Below are 17,213 nucleotides of genomic sequence, written 5' to 3'. Positions count from 1 at the left end.
CCACTGTAATAGCCGGTGGCTATTTTGAATTTGTAGACTGAGGTGCCTGTTGGGGGTACGTAAAGTACCAGACAAAAGGTGACACACCTACTCATTCAAGAGTATATTTTCTTTAAAACATTTTCTACATTGTAGAATAATAGTGAAGACATCAAAAATATGAAATAACATATATGGAATCATGTAGTAACCAAAACACTAATGTAAACAAATCAAAATATATTTTATACTCGAGATCCTTCAAAGTAGCCATCCTTTGCCTTTATGACAGCTTTGCACACGCTTGGCATTCTCTCAACCAGCTTCATGAGGTAGTCACCTGGAAAGCATTTAACCTCTCTTGGGTAGGGGGCAGAATTTTGACATACGGATGAAAAGCGCGCCCAAAGTAAACTGCCTGTTACTCAGGCCCAGAAGCTAGGATTTGCATATAACAGGTAGATTTGGATAGAAAACACTAACGTTTCTAAAACTGTTAAAATAAATGTCTGAGTTTTAACAGAACTGATTTGGCAGGCGAAACCATCCGGGGGGGGATTGAGGTCATAGGATTTTCCAATGGTTTTCTATGGGATACTCTTATTATTAGGAACCTGGTTGCAGTTCCTATGGCTTCCACAAGATGTCAACAGTCTTTAGAAATTGTTCTGTTTTTCTTTTGAGAAATGAAGAAGTAGTAAGTGTAAGTGTCACTCCAGGTGGACTCTACTGTTTTGATGCGCGTGAACAGGAGCGTGCTCCACGTTGTTTTTAAAATCGGTATTAGAAAGTTTATTCCGTCTTAAATTTGATCGATTATTTAAATTTTAGGGTACCCGAGGTTGAATTAGGAACATTGTTTGAAATGTTTGGACCAAGTTTACAGGTAACTTATTAGATACTTTGTAGGCATGTTTGGCGAGTTGAACCCGGTGTATTTCTGAATCAAAAGCGCCAAATAAACATTTACATTTTTGGGACATAAAGAAGGACATTATCGAACAAAAGGACCATTTGTGATGTTTCTGGGACATTTTGGAGTGCCAACAGAAGAAGATCTTCAAAGGTAAGGCATTAATTATATCGCCGATTCTGACTTTTGTGTCACACCTGCCTGGTTGAAACATAACAAACATAACAAAATCATTTGTTTGTATGCGGCGCGCTGTCCTCAGATAATCGCATGGTGGTGTGCTTTCACCGGAAAGCCTTTTTGAAATCTGACACAGCAGCTGGATTAACAAGAAGTTAAGCTTTATGTTGATGTATAACATATATTTTCAAGAATGTTAAATATTTGAATTTAGCATTTTTGAATTTCGAGGTCTGCAATGTCACCGGATGTTGGCCAGGTGGGAGGCTAACGTCCCACCTGCCCATAAAGAAGTTAAATTAACAGGTGAGCCTTGTTTTAGATCAATTCCACAAATTACTTTCCTTTTTAATGTGTTTGAGCCAATCAGTTGTGTTGTGACAAAATAGGGGTGGTATACAGAAGATAGCCCTATTTGGTCAAAGACCAAGTCCATATTATGGCAAGAACAGCTCAAATAAGCAAAGAGAAAAGACAGTCCATTATTAATACATAGTCAGTCAATGTGGAACATTTCAAGAACTTTGAATGATTCTTCAAGTGCAGTCGTAAAAAAACATCAAGCGCTATTCGTGAAACTGGCTCTCATGAGGACCGCCACAGGAAAGGAAGACCCAGAGTTACCTCTGCTACAGAGGATAAGTTCATTAGAGTTACCAGCCTCAGAAATTGCAGGCTAAATAAATGCTTCACAGAATTCAAGTGACAGACCCATCTCAACATCAACTGTTCAGAGGAAACTGCGTGAATCAGGCCTTCATTGTCAAATTGCTCTACTTAAGGACACCAATAAGAAGAGACTTGCTTGGGCCAAGAAACATGAGCAATGGACATTAGACCGGTGGAAATCTGTCCTTTGGACTGATGAGTCCAAATTTGAGAGTTTTGGTTCCAACCGCCGTGTCTTTCTGAGACGCAGAGTAGGTGAACGGATGATCGCTAGTGGTATATATCCTTATATCCTTCCTCTTTGGCCCTGTCCGGGGGTGTCCTCGGATGGGGCCACAGTGTCTCCTGACCCCTCCTGTCTCAGCCTCCAGTATTTATGCTGCAGTAGTTTATGTGTCGGGGGGCTAGGGTCAGTTTGTTATATCTGGAGTACCTCTCCTGTCCTAGTCGGTGTCCTGTGTGAATCTAAGTGTGCGTTCTCTAATTCTCTCTTTCTCTCTCTCGGAGGACCTGAGCCCTAGGACCATGCCCCAGGACTACCTGACATGATGACTCCTTGCTGTCCCCAGTCCACCTGGCCGTGCTGCTGCTCCAGTTTCAACTGTTCTGCCTTATTATTATACGACCATGCTGGTCATTTATGAACATTTGAACATCTTGGCCATGTTCTGTTATAATCTCCACCCGGCACAGCCAGAAGAGGACTGGCCACCCCACATAGCCTGGTTCCTCTCTAGGTTTCTTCCTAGGTTTTGGCCTTTCTAGGGAGTTTTTCCTAGCCACCGTGCTTCTACACCTGCTTCTACACCTGCATTGCTTGCTGTTTGGGGTTTTAGGCTGGGTTTCTGTACAGCACTTTGAGATATCAGCTGATGTACGAAGGGCTATATAAATACATTTGATTTGATTTGATCGCTGCATGTGTGGTTCCTACCGTGAAGCATGGAAGAGGTGGTGCGATGGTGCTTTGCTGGTGACACCGTCTGTGATTTATTTAGAATACTTAACCAGCAAGGCTACCAAAGCATTCTGTAACAATATACCATCCAATATATACCATCCAATCCAATATACCATCCAATCTGGTAACAATATACCATCCAATCTTAGTGGGACTATCATTTGTTTTTCAACGGGACATTGACCCAACACAGCTCCAGGCTCTGTAAGGGCTATTTGACCAAGAAGGAGAGTGATGGAGTGCTGCACCAGATGACCTGACCTCCACAATCAACTGACCTCAAGCCAATTGAGATGGTTTGGGATGAATTGGACCAAACAGTGAAGGAAAAGCATATGTGGGAACTCCTTCAAGACTGTTTGGAAAAGCATTCCATTTGAAGCTAGATGAGAGAATGCCAAGAGTGTGCAAAGCTGTCAAGACAAATATATTTAGATTTGTTTAACACTTTTTTGGTTACTACATGATTCCATTTGTGTTATTTCATAGTTTTGATGTCTTCACTATTAGTTTTACAATGTAGAAAATACAAAAAATAAAAATAAAAAACCCTTGAATGAGTAGGTGTGTCCATACTTTTGACTGGTACTCTAGGTCTAGAATGGGACGCAAAGTCCCGTCCCTTTTCGAAACCAGGAAATACCAGCCGTCCTGGATCTCCGACATAGGAACCACTTGGATTGCCTGCTCCTGGAGAAGGGAGGATATTTCCTCCCTAGAAACAGGCGCTGAGGCCTTGGGAACAGTTAACGTGATAACGCAGCAGAAGGGCGTGTGTCTGGATGTGGAGAAGGGACACTTAATTGAACAACAAACACAGGAGACAACACTTGACACCCATGAACACTGTGGAACTTGGAGCTGAAACTGTTCATGTACCAAGGTTTTCCTAAAGCCTGGCCTACTCTGGGTACAAGGGCTCAGGCGATCAGTGACGTACCCCGATTAGCAGTGCCACTTGTGGGTACTGTTGTCACAACAAACCTCACTCAATTTAGGTGATAAGATGTGTTCTGGTAACAGTCTGGTACCCAGGGTTTGACTGCACAAAAATAGACTTCATCATAGAGGTTACCCTACCGACCAGTCATAGGTTCAGGCAACAAAGCGCCTTGTAACCTAGCTAGGAAAGGGGCAGACAGACCCCTTCTGTGGTAACAGACGGGGTGATTTGTTATTGAATGAAATTACCAGGAATGAAAAGCATTTCGGGGTGAGCTGTGGGATAATAGCATGGTCAGGTCAAGATTCTAGTAAGGACGACAAACACACAAATTAACTTCCCTGAGATGGTTTCTGACAGTTTGTGCAGAAGTTCTTTGTTTGTGCAAACCCACAGTTTCATCAGCCGTCCGGGTGGCTGGTCTCATACAAAAGAAGAAGAAGCCGGATGTGGAGGTCCTGAGCTGGAGTGGTTACACGTGGTCTGCGTTTGTGAGGGCAGTTGGAAGTACTGCCAAATTCTATAAAAAGGAGGCAGCTTATGGTAAAGAAATTAACATTCGATTTTTTGGCAACAGATCTGGTGGACATTCTTGCAGTCAGCATGCCAATTGCACGCTCCCTCAAAACTTGATACATCTGTGGCATTGTGTTGTGTGACAAAACTGCACATTTTAGAGTGGCCTTTATTGTCCCCAGCACAAGGTGCAGATATGTAATGACCGTGCCATTTAATCAGCTTCTTGATATGCCACACCTGCAAGGTGGATGGATTATCTTGGCAAAAGAGAAATGCTCACTAACAAGGATGTAAACTAATTTGTCAAAACATTTGAGAGAAATCCTCTTTGTGTGCCTATGGAACATTTTTGGGATCTTGTATTTCAGCTCATAAAATGGCGCCGGAATAAATGGCAGCAGTTTTATGGGTGCCCAACCAATTGTGCTATTATGTGTTTTTTCCCGCGTTATTTGTAACTTATTGTACATAATGTTTCTGCAACCGTATCTTACGGAAAAAAAGAGCTTCTGGATATCAGAACAGGGATCACTCACCTCGGATTAGACAAAGATTTTTTCTACAACAAGGAGGACGCACAAGACATTCTCCGAACACCCCACAGGGCTGACATCCCTGTTATTTGCAAGAGGAAGCGACACAGATGACAAAGAGTCGGTGCCTGGTCAGGACTCGGAGAAGGCGAGTGGGAAAGCTGCCGTTATACCGTCAATACTACTCGCCAACGTGCAATCATTGGACAATAAATTAGACGAGGTATGATCACGAATATCCTACCAAACTGTATAATCTTATGTTACACGGAATCGCAGCTGAACGACGACATGGATATTCAGCTAGCGGGATATACGCTGCACAGGCAAGATAGAACAGCACACTCCGGTAAGATGAGGGGGGCGGTCTGTGCATATTTGTAAACAACAGCTGGTGCACGAAATCTAAGGAAGAAGTCTCTAGATTTTGATCGCCTGAAGTAGAGTATATTGTGATAAATTGCAGGCCACACTACTTACCCTAGAGAGTTTTCAGCTATACTTCTCGTGGCTGTTTATTTATGTCTATCAACATGTTAAATGTGCAACCAGAGGGGGAAAAAAATTCTACATCACCTTTACTCAACACACAGAGACGGGTACAAAGCTCTCGCTCGCCCTCCATTTGGTAAATCCAACCACAACTCTATCCTCCTGATTCCTGCTTACATGCAAAAATTAAAGCAGGAAGCACCAGTGACTCGGTCTATAAAAAAGTGGTCAGATGAAGCAGATGCTAAACTACAGGACTGTTTTGCTATCACAGACTGGAACATGTTCCGGGATTCTTCCGATGGCATTAAGGAGTACACCACATCAGTCACTGGCTTTATCAATGAGTGCATCGAGGACGTCATCCCCACAGTGACTGTACGTACATACCCCAACCAGAAGCCATGGGTTCCAGGCAACATCCACACTGAGCTAAAGGGTAGAGCTGCCGCTTTCAAGCTTACAAGAAATCCTGCTATGCCCTGTGACGAACCATCAAACAGGCAAAGAGTCAAGATTGAATCATACTACACCGGCTCTGGCGCTCGTCTTATGTGGCAGGGCTTGCAAACTATTACAGACGACAAAGGGAAGCACAGCCGCAAGCTGCCCAGTGACACGAGCCTACCAGATGAGCTAAATCACTTTTATGTGACCACGACGTGAGTAGGCAAGTAACAGGCATGCATGAGAGCATCAGCTGTTACGGACGACTGTGTGATCATGCTCCGTGGCCGATGTGAGTAAGACCTTTAACTTCTTGGTGACAGGGGGCAGTATTTTCACGTACGGATGAAATGCAAGCCCAAATTCAACTGCCTGCTACTCATCCCCAGAAGATAATATATGCATATTATTAGTAGATGTGGATAGAAAACACTCTGAAGTTTCTAAAACGGTTTGAATCATGTCTGTGAGTATAACATAACTTATGTAGCAGGCGAAACCCAGAGGAAAAACCATTCAGAATTTAAAAAAATTGAGGTCACTCTCTTTTCAATGATTTCTCATTGGGAATCCAGATTTCTAAGGGACCTTCTTGCAGGTCCTACCGCTTCCAATTGATGTCACCAGTCTTTAGAAATTGGTTGAGGTTTTTCCTTTGTGTAATAAAGTAGCCACGTTCAAAACAAGGGTCACTTCAAGTGTACTGTTAGATAGAGGATCGTGACCAGAAAGGTAGCGTCAGTTTTTTCCCCTGTATTGAACACCTTAAAAAATACCTAAAGTTGTATAACAAAAGTAGTTTGAAATGTTTTGGCAAAGTTACAGGTAACTTTTGAGATATTTTGTAGTCACGTTGCGCAAGTTGGAACCAGTGTTTTTCTGGATCAAACACGCCAAATAAATGGACATTTTGGATATATATGGACGGAATTAATCGAACAAAAGGACCATTTGTCATGTTTATGGGACATATTGGAGTGCCAACAGAAGAAGCTCGTCAAAGGTAAAGCATGATTTATATTTTTATTTCTGCATTTTGTGTTGCGCCTGCAGGGTTGAATATATGTTCTCTTGCTTTGTTTACTATCCTCAGCTAATAGCATCGTTTGCTTTCACCAAAAAGCATTTTTGGAATCTGACATGTTGGCTGGATTCACAACATGTGTAGCTTTAAGTTGGTATCTTACATGTGTGATTTCATGAAAGTTTGATTTTTATAGTAATTTTATTTAATTTGGCGCTCTGCATTTTCTAGTGTCCCACATATCCCAGATAGGTTAAACAGGTCAACATACACAAGGCTGCGGGCCAGACGGATTACCAGGACGTGTGCTCCAGGCATGTGCTGACCAACTGGCAGGTGTCTTCACTGACATTTTCAACATGTCACTGATTGAGTCTGTAATACCAACATGTTTCAAGCAGACCACCATAGTCCCTGTGCCCAAGAACACAAAGGCAACCTGCCTAAAAGACTACAGACCGGTAGCACTCACGTCCATAGCCATGAAGTGAATTGAAAGGTTGGTAATTAGAGGTTGACCGATTATGACTTTTCAACGCCGGTACCGATTATTGGAGGGCCAAAAAAGCCGATACCGATTAATCGGCCGTTTTTTTTTTTTGGTAATAATGACAATTACAACAATACTGAAATAACACTTATTTTAACTTAATATAAAACATCAATTTAGCCTCAAATAAATAATGAAACATGTTCAATTTGGGATGCTCTCAATGTTGTAAGAAAGCTAACGTTTAAGTTCCTTGCTCAGAACAAGGGAACATATGAAAGCTGGTGGTTCCTTTTAACATGAGTCTTCAATATTCCCAGGTAAGAAATTTTAGGTTGTAGTTATTATAGGAATTATAGGACTATTTCTGTCTATACCATTTGTATTTCATTAACCTTTGACTATTGGATGTTCTTACAGGCACTTTAGTATTGCCAGTATAGCTTCCGTCCCTCTCCTCGATCCTACCCGGGCTCGAACCAGGAAAACATCGACAACAGCCACCCTCGAAGCAGCGTTACCCATGCAGAGCAGGGGGAACAACCACTCCAAGTCTCAGAGCGAGTGACATTTGAAACGCTATTAGCGCGCACCCCGCTAACTAGCTAGCCATTTCACATCAGTTACACATCAGTTACACCAGCCTAATCTCAGGAGTTGATAGGCTTTAAGTCATAAATAGCGCAAAGCTTGAAGCACAGAGAAGAGCTGTTGGCAAAATGCACAAAAGTGCTGTTTGAATGAATGCTTACGAGCCTGCTGGTGCCTACCACCGCTCCGTCAGACTGCTCTATTAAATCATAGACTTAATTATAACATAATACCACACAGAAATACGAGCCTTTGGTCATTAATATGGTCGATTCCGGAAACTATCATATCGAAAACAAGACGTTTATTCTTTCATTGAAATACGGAACCGTTCCGTATTTTATCTAACATTCATATGTCTAAATATTCCTCTTTACATTGCACAACCTTCAATGTTATGCCATAATTACGTAAAATTCTGGCAAATTAGGCGGCCCAAACTGTTGCATATAAACTGACTCTGCGTGCAATGAATGCAAGAGAAGTTACACAATTTCACCTGGTTAATATTGCCTGCTAACCTGGATTTATTTTAGCTAAATATGCAGGTTAAAAAATATATACTTATGTGTATTGATTTTAAGAAAGGCATGGATGTTTATGGTTAGGTACACATTGGAGCAACGACAGTCCTTTTTCACAAATACGCACCGCAGCGATTATATGCAACGCAGGACACGCTAGATAAACTAGTAATATCATCAACCATGTGTAGTTAACTAGTGATTATGACTGATTGCTTTTTGTAAGATAAGTTTAATGCTAGCTAGCAACTTACCTTGGCTTACTACATTCGCGTAACAGGCAGGCTCCTGGTGGAATGCAATGCAATGTAATCTAGTTAACTGTAAGGTTGCAAGATTGAATCCCCGAGCTGACAAGGTAAAAATCTGTCTTTCTGCCCCTGAACAAGGCAGTTAACCTGTTGAGTGTAGGGGGCAGTATTTTGACGTTTGCATGAAAAACGTACCCAAATTAAACGGCCTATTTCTCAGGCCCAGAAGCTAGAATATGCATATCAGATTAGGATAGAAAACACTAAAGTTTCCAAAACTGTCAAAATTATTGTCTGTGAACATAACAGAACTGATATTGCAGGCTAAAACCTGAGGAAAATGTATTTTGAAAGCTCCCTATTCCATTGCATGCCTTCCCTCCATTTAAAGGGATATCAACCAGATTAATTTTCCTATGGCTTCCACGTGGTCTGAACAGTTTTAGACATAGTTTCAGGCTTTTATTCTGAAAAATGAGCGAGAAAGATCACATCGCGTCAGTGGATGGCTGGGTGCCAGCAGCGTTTTGCATGCGCCAACAGAGTGGAGCAGACATTTTCTCTCTCACTCCTATTGAAAAAGCCAAGGTCCGGTTGAAATATTATCGATTATATATTTTAAAACTAACCTGAGGATTGTTTATAAAAAACGTTTGACATGTTTCTACGAGCTTTACGGATACTACTTGGAATCTTCATCTACGATGTCGTGACCGCTCGAGCCTGATTTCTGAACATAACGCGCCAACCAAATGGAGGTATTTTGGATATAAAAATTATCTTTATGGAACAAAAGGAACATTTATTGTGTAACTTGGAGTCTCGTGAGTGCTAACATCCAAAGATCATCAAAGGTAAGCGATTCATTTTATTGCTTTTCTGACTTTCGTGACCAATCTACTTTGCTGCTAGCTGTTTGTAATGTGTTGTCTACTGAGAGAGATATTTTTACATAAACGCTTGGTATGATTTCGCCGAAAAGCTTTTTTGAAATCTGATACGCCAGGTGGATTAACAACAAGCTATGCTGTGTTTGCTATATTGCACTTGTGATTTCATGAAAATTTAATATTTTTTGTAATTTAATTGGAATTTGGCGCTCTGCAACTCAGCGGATGTTGACGAAAATGATCCCACTAACGGAATGGGAGCATCAAGAAGTTAGCCCACCGTTCCTAGGCCGTCATTGAAAATGTGTCCAAAAATACCAAGTTCCGATTGTTATGAAAACTTAAAATCGGCCCTAATTTATCAGCCATTCCGATCAATCGGTCGACCTCTAGTACATACTACCTCAATCAGCCTGACTAACCGGTGTCTGTATATAGCCTCGCTACTGTATATAGCCTGTCTTTTTACTGTTGTTTTATTTCTTTACTTACCTATTGTTCACCTAATACCTTTTTTGCACTATTGGTTAGAGCCTGTAAGTAAGCATTTCACTGTCAGGTGGTCTACTACACCTGTTGTATTCAGTGCACGTGACAAATAAACTTTGCTTTGATGAAACATGGGACCAACACTTTACATGTTTTGGTTCAGTGTACAATAAACATAACATTTATTAACAACATCCAGTAGAACTTAAAAGAGTGAGATAAAATTAGATCTTTGGAAACAAGTGCTTTCATAAATGCAAGGCGCGGGCCTCGTTTCACAGGAGCATTGTAAAATATGCTTACTCAATGAAGAATACTTAATGAATTTGGTTTATTTACTTACATATTGAATTTTATTGTCCTACATCAATTTAAGAATTTCTTAATTTTGTGGGTGCCTAGAGTGGCCTTTTTCCACTGCTGTGGTACTGAATCACAGCAGAAATGGGGTGTGGGGCGGGCCGGCCCTGGAGTTCCTAGACAGACATGTTTTATTATTTATTAAAACAAATTAAAATGTTCATGCCCAAGTTAAATTAAATGAGAGGAACATTTGTGTAACTCGGAGTCTCGTGAGTGCTAACATCCGAAGATCATCAAAGGTAAGCGATTCATTTCATTGCTTTTCTGACTTTCGTGACCAATCTACTTTGCTGCTAGCTGTTTGTAATGTGTTGTCTGCATAGATTGTATTTGAAAACAGCTGTTTTGTTATGTATTAATTAAAATATTTATACAAATATCCTATAGGCCAGGTCATTCGCAAATTATATTATAGAAATATATTTTGAAGTTTTTTCTGTTTATGCGACTTGTTCTTCTGGGCTACATTTTTTTTTTAAATGATATTCATTTGTGATATACAGCAGAGATGAAAATCCAACGGGAAATGTTTTGCTTTTCATAAACCCTGTTGCGTTGGTGTAAGAACATCGTTATAGTTTATTACAACAGGCTAATTTCTATTCTGTTATGGGGAATTACAATAATAGAAATGTGATTTTGAGCACCATGGGTGGCCAAACGTATGCGTTACACACCCAATGCATTTGGATGTCCGGTCAATTTCTCAAATGTCCTGTAAATCAAAATATTGCCAGTCACGTTGTCCGGAACCACATGTTCCTCACCGAAAACCTTACCGAGAGTACCGACTGAAAGGGAACTTGTGTTTACGCCAACTGCCCGCCTGACAGATCTAAAGGGACTGTAATTATGATATGCATCTGTGTAAAGCTCATTGATTCAAAGGCCCAGAGTATTACTATGCCAAAGAGACAGCACTTTAAATCCTGCACGACCGCCTTGGTTTATGGATCTGTGTGCAATGTAAAAAAAAAAAGAAAAGAAGACAAATCCGTTGTCTTCTGAATTGGGATTTTTGTTCTCCGCATGCACGAGAGTAAATAAAACAACTCGGAAATGACATTCGCAGAGCAATGACTAAAAGCCAAGTTCACAAAAGCATCCATTTGGCTGGTTCCGTGGCTCAACAATTAATAGACAGTGAGAACCAGGAAACCAGCGAGTCTGTCCGAGGCCTTGTTACAGCCGCCCAGTCCGATTGATTTCCGGGCCAAGAGAACAATTACAACGGGAGCTGTTGCAGTACTCACCACCTGGCAGCGTGACTGGTCTCCAATCTCTCCGACTCCCTGCAAGACAGGACAAGCAGAGCCCATTAGGCATACATGAGATTCCCCACCACCACAAATGGGACTTTCAGCATGTTTAAGTTATCCCAATGTTGGAAATCCACCAAAGCAACCGAGCCAAAGTCACTTGTACGATGACAGTAATACAGCGATGCCATACTGAAGTCTGTCATGTTAAACATGAATGGACAACCTGCAGGACAATTCACAACCAAATGTGGGTTAACCAAAAATAAATTCTCATGTATGGTTGTGGTCATAACAGACAATAATATCACATATATAACAGTCCATCGGTAGCAGTGGGTCGCAATACTAGCCCTTGGCTCCTTTCGGTTTCCCTACTTCTGATCTATACCACCTGTACAATCCAGTACCCATGCTTCCTAATGGCAAAGATTGGTTTGAAACCTACTAGTGTGAAACGTAATCAGGAAATCTCACATAGTTCATTAGGTGGGCTACAGTTACTTTCCATGAAAGTATTTTCTTTATAGAGGTTGATTTTATGACGCTAGAAAAGCTGAGTAAGTAAGTGTAATTTAAAGCTTGAGTCACTTCATAACAATTCCAGTGGCCATTCTACAGTATGGAGCCGTCCTACAGACCAGCAGTAGAACAGTCTAAAAAACCCATTACTTATCTTACAATTGGGGGTATAATTTCTATCAAATTTCGCTTTCACACGATCTAAGTAATCTGTACGTCATCTAATGTTCAGAAAATAATAGATTACAATACCATTTAAGCAGGTAGCCTTTATCAGAGTAACGGCATGCGGTTCAGTCTAGTAATTAACCTGCCGAGCTGAGACGCACAGAACGACAGCCACCTCATCTCCTACCCTGTCAGTGCCAACAGAGCAACCTCGCTCTCTTCCATTCAACACAATTTCACTTCATTTATGCTAGAGATAGAAGATTACAACCTCACAGTATTGTTTATGGTTATTTTTAAAGCCAGCATTGGGGATAGATCTAAATACACATGCACACTCACAGGCCTAGGCCTACATACACCCACACAAAAAGGGACAATCCACTTTTGTTCAGTTCTGTGAAGCGTACGGATTTGGAACCTTTATGATGCCTTGATGAGGACCTCATCGTACTTTTCCTAGTTAAATAAGGTTACCTTATAAATAAACTGTACTGCATAGACACATGACCTTACACAAACATCCTAAATGGCCCTCACTTTGGCCATTTTAAAGCATTTTGGGGGGCAAACAGTAAGCTACATTTTTCATAATGATTCATATGGCGTGCAGTCTATAAAATTACTCCGTGAGCATGTTGATTCGTTTTCATAACATAAGGGCCCAAACTCCTCTATAGCACTATTTGGCCCGGCTTTGCACAATGCCATGCTACCAGTTGCATTGTCTTTTTCTGTCTGAAATAGATAACAGCGACTTCTCTTATTGGCTTGTTTTAATACCACTATCTAGTTAGACTGCTTTCAAGGCGCAGTCTCTTTGGATCTGAATAAGTTAGGTAGGTAGCTAGCTAACCGGTTAGGTAAACTTCAGGCACCATCACATACCATTGAGCGCTAGGCCTAGGTAAGATGTGTATCAAAATATAAATTTACCTAAGACATTTGAAATGATGGGTTTCGAATTGAAATGTTTTCATACTGAGCTAACATGTTATAATATAATATTTTATACTAACAGTATTTCAGCGTCAACAAAACAAGTGTTTCATAACTTTCATTTATAAGAGTACAAATAGCTAGCCATCTTGCGCACGTTTAATTCGACTTCGTTAGCCAGGTAACGTTAGCTAGAAATGGCTTGTTACATAGCTAGTTGGTGCAAACTAGAGAGAACAACATCACGTTGTTAGCCAATGGGATGGAGTCATACTTTATTAGTTAACTTTCACGATTTAAAACTCGTTTCAAAAATAAGCTATCACCAACTAAAAAAAAGGTATACATAGACATCCACGTCAACTAGCTAACGTTAGCTAGCCTCTTCGCAAGCTAAAATAACCGGCTAGTACAGGTCGAGCTTTCACAGCAGCCAATCACTACAAGAGCAAGCTAGCTAGCTCGCTACATAAAACTGTCAACCCTAAATATACGTTAGAAAACAAGCTAGCTGTCAATCTAGGTAGCTAAGTAATTATAAAATAAAATAGAAACACCGGTAGCATAAAATTAAGAAAAATATTTTGGGGACAGCTTCAAATATAAAATTTGACTAAATTATCACAAATAGGCACGCGCTGGTGGTTACAAGTTAGAATCAACCCCTTTCTAGCTAGCCATGTCCGCTGCCCTCCAATAGCAGGGCACTTCGCTAGCTAGAGTATCATCCAACTCCTATCATAAGAAATAGCTATGAACAAAAAAACAGTATCCTTCAAGCCATCTTGCCTATAATAACACACGACGATTTACGGATATAGGGATCAAATGCAGGTGAAAACAATGAAAGTTTCTAAACAATGAAAATGAAACTTCAAATGATAATAAAAGATCCCAACGTGCACTTACCCTCCACTCTACTCAGCAGCAGTCCTTCTCTCCTCAGAAATTTATTAAATAAATATTTACAAAACAGCCCAATACCTCTCTACCGAATATCCGATACAATTATGATGTAAATATTAAAATACCCTCCATTGATTAGAGTCTGAGATCTCCGTAGTATATTTTTATTTGTTTAAATAAAATTTGTCCAAAAAGAGAGAAACTGAGATACAAAACAAGAACTCTTCTTCAATCTCATTCACCACAGCCTGAGCACAACTGTTATCAATGCGCTCAAGAGAAGGGAGAAGAAGGGGGTAGGAAAACTATTTTTAAATGTGACAATTGTAGCCGTTGTACCCCAAATCGATTGATTCGTTAATAGTATATCGTTGAAGTTATTAATTTTGAGTCGATTTTCGTCAGAAGGTGAAACGAAAATCTGTTTGAAAAGCGAACTATTTTTTTGTCACGGTGCTGCGAATTTATTTCACTTTGCCTAAGGAACATGGGTACTACGCCTTCCATTGCCTAGGGAAAAAACCCGGATGTAAACTCAGTGAAACTCATCTGGAGAGAAGTAGCACTCGGTTCATAGAAATACGCGGAGCAATTTGTTGCTGTTTTGACTTGCCACGGTCCCAATCCTGCGCATTTACCCTATTTTGTCCTTATTGTCGATTGATGAAAAAGCACCAATTACTTTCGTCTCTCTTTCATAGCTAGTCAATCTGCATTCATTTTCAGTGTTGAATGGGCGTTCGACATAATAAAACGGTTATGCCAAGTATCAAAAATGCATGAAGAACCGCTGCATATGATTTCTGGTGACGGCTGCTGTGAATATGAGGCGTGGGCAAGCGCCCTTTACAAGTGCGCCATGTTTTTATTATAATTTGAGAATAGTTGTTTATGATACAGTGGCTTCCGAAAGTATTCACACCCCTTTACTTTTTCTACATATTGTTGTGTTACAGCCTGGATTTAAAATTGATTACATTTAGTTTTTTTTCAAGCTGGCCTACGCACAATACCCCATCATACAAATTAATACAAAATGAAAAGCTGAAATGTCTTGAGTCAATAAGAATTCAAGCCCTTTGTTATGCAAGCCTAAATACGTTCAAGAGTAAACATCTGTTTAATAAGTTGCATGGACTCACTCTGTGTGCAATAATAGTGTTAAACATGATTTTTGAATGACTACCCCATCTCTGTACCCCATACATAGAGATAATTGTAAGGGCCCTCATTCGAGCAGTAAATTTCAAACACAGATTTAATCATAAAGACCAGGGAGGTTTTCCAATGCCTCAAAAAGGGCACCTATTGGTAGATGGGTAAAAAAAACTACAAAGATAAAGGCATCCTTATGAACTCAGTTGCCGGAGAGGAAGGAAACCGCTCAGGGTTTTCACCATCTGTGACCAGGAGACCCATGAAGCTGAGCACAATTGGCCCAGTGTTGTCCGGGTTATGGGAGGGTTTGGCCTGCCGGGATGTCCTTGTTCCATTGTGCTCTAGCGACTCCTTGTGGCAGGCCAGGCGCATACACGCTGAGTTCGGTCACAAGTTGTAAGGTGTTTCCTCCAACACCATTTATTTTTTAACCTTTATCTAGGCAAGTCAGTTAAGAACAAATTCGTATTTACAATGACGGCCAACCCCGGCCAAACCATAACCCGGACGACATTGGACCAATTGTACGCTGCCCTATGGGACTCCCAATCACGGCCTGGAATTAAACCAGGGTCTGTAGTGACGCCTCTAGCACTGAGATGCAGTGCCTTAGACCGCTGGTTCAGTGCTTTCCACCAGACACCGGGAGATTAATTCACCTTTCAGCAGGATAATAACCAAAAACACAAGGCCAAATCTACACTGCAAGTGCTTGCCAAGAAGACAATGAATGTTCCTGTGGCCCGAGTTACAGTTTTGACTTAAATCTACTTGAAAATCTATGGCAAGACCTGAAAATTGGTGGTCTAGAAATTACCAATAGACAAGAATTATGGGCAAATGTCGCACAATCCAGGTGTGGAAAGCTCTTAGAAACCTATCCAGAAAGACTCAGCTGTAATCGCTGCCAAAGGTGCTTCAACAAAGTATTGACTCAGGGGTGTGAATAATTGTGTAAATGAGATATTTCTGTATTTAATTTTCAATAAATATGGCCAAATTTCTAAAAACATGTTTTCACTTTGTCATTATGAGAGATTGTGCATAGATGGGTGAGGGAAAACAATATTTAATTCAGGCTGTAACACAACATGTGGATTAAGTCAAGGGGTATGAATACTTTCTGAAGGCACTGTATGTCAAGATATATATATATGAAGCATAATGAAATATTCTTATAGATCACTACAATGGTATAACTAAAGTGGATTGTAACAGAATGTATCAAAAACTGAGATTCCATACTAGGCTTACAAAATATACACGTTTATGATACAGGATGAGTTACGGTAGAAACAAACTCATAATGTAGATCTCCACACTGATATAACACTGTTATATCCTCTCATGCATGTAATAAGATTTGTTTGTTCCTTCATGAGTTGAAAAGATCTATGCAATGGTAATATTGCAAAAGGTTTGAGCTTGTTGGTAATGAAGGAAGTGTTGAGGTTGAGATACTTGGAGGACAAATGGAATTAAATAAAAAGCTTCTTTATTGCAAAGAGGAACGATAGTTACTAGGAATTGTAACTCCAGTCATATGAGTAGATAGGAGCGAAGCCTCCCTATTGGCTTACCCTGCTGCAGCAGCAGCAGCATTGCCTGAGATAATTAATTATGCACACACCTTGAGGGTATGAGAGTACAGGTGCCCCAATATATTGAAGCTATTTCCCCTCAATCTCCCTCCCCCAAAAATATTTTCAACGAGACTCCTGAGATCGGGCAGGGCTCGAAGCCCTATGGGCCTCCACTTTTCTCATATAACTGGAGTTACAATTCCCAGTAAGTATCGTTATGCAGTACCAGTCAAGTTTGGACACACCTACTCATTCAAGTGTTTATTTTTACTATTTTCTACATTGTAGAGTAATAGTAAAGACATCAAAACTATGAACTAACACATATGGAATCATGTAGTAACCAAAAAAAAAAGTGTTAAACAAATCCAAATATATTTTATATTTGAGGTTCTTCAAAGTAGACACCCTTTGCCTTGA

General features: G+C 40.5%; 1 protein-coding gene across 3 annotated transcripts in view; it reads right to left on the bottom strand.

Annotated features, from left to right (window-relative positions):
- The window catches only part of phf21ab (PHD finger protein 21Ab), a 73,651-nt gene extending 59,341 nt beyond the window's left edge, over positions 1–14,310 (bottom strand). For 2 of the 3 annotated variants that reach the window (XM_020455763.2, XM_020455762.2), the window contains exons 1-2: positions 14,056–14,310; positions 11,512–11,550 (exon numbers count right to left, since the gene is read on the bottom strand). The gene's annotated coding sequence lies outside the window, so the exon portion shown is untranslated. The remainder of the gene's footprint in view (positions 1–11,511; positions 11,551–14,055) is intronic. The other variant, XM_020455761.2, reaches the window with a different exon arrangement.
- Positions 14,311–17,213: the final 2,903 nt, after the last annotated feature.

This window comes from Oncorhynchus kisutch, linkage group LG22, assembly GCF_002021735.2.
Source record: "Oncorhynchus kisutch isolate 150728-3 linkage group LG22, Okis_V2, whole genome shotgun sequence".
NCBI lineage: Eukaryota > Metazoa > Chordata > Actinopteri > Salmoniformes > Salmonidae > Oncorhynchus > Oncorhynchus kisutch.
Note: the sequence above shows the minus strand (reverse complement) of the source record. Positions and strands in the feature narration are given on the sequence as shown.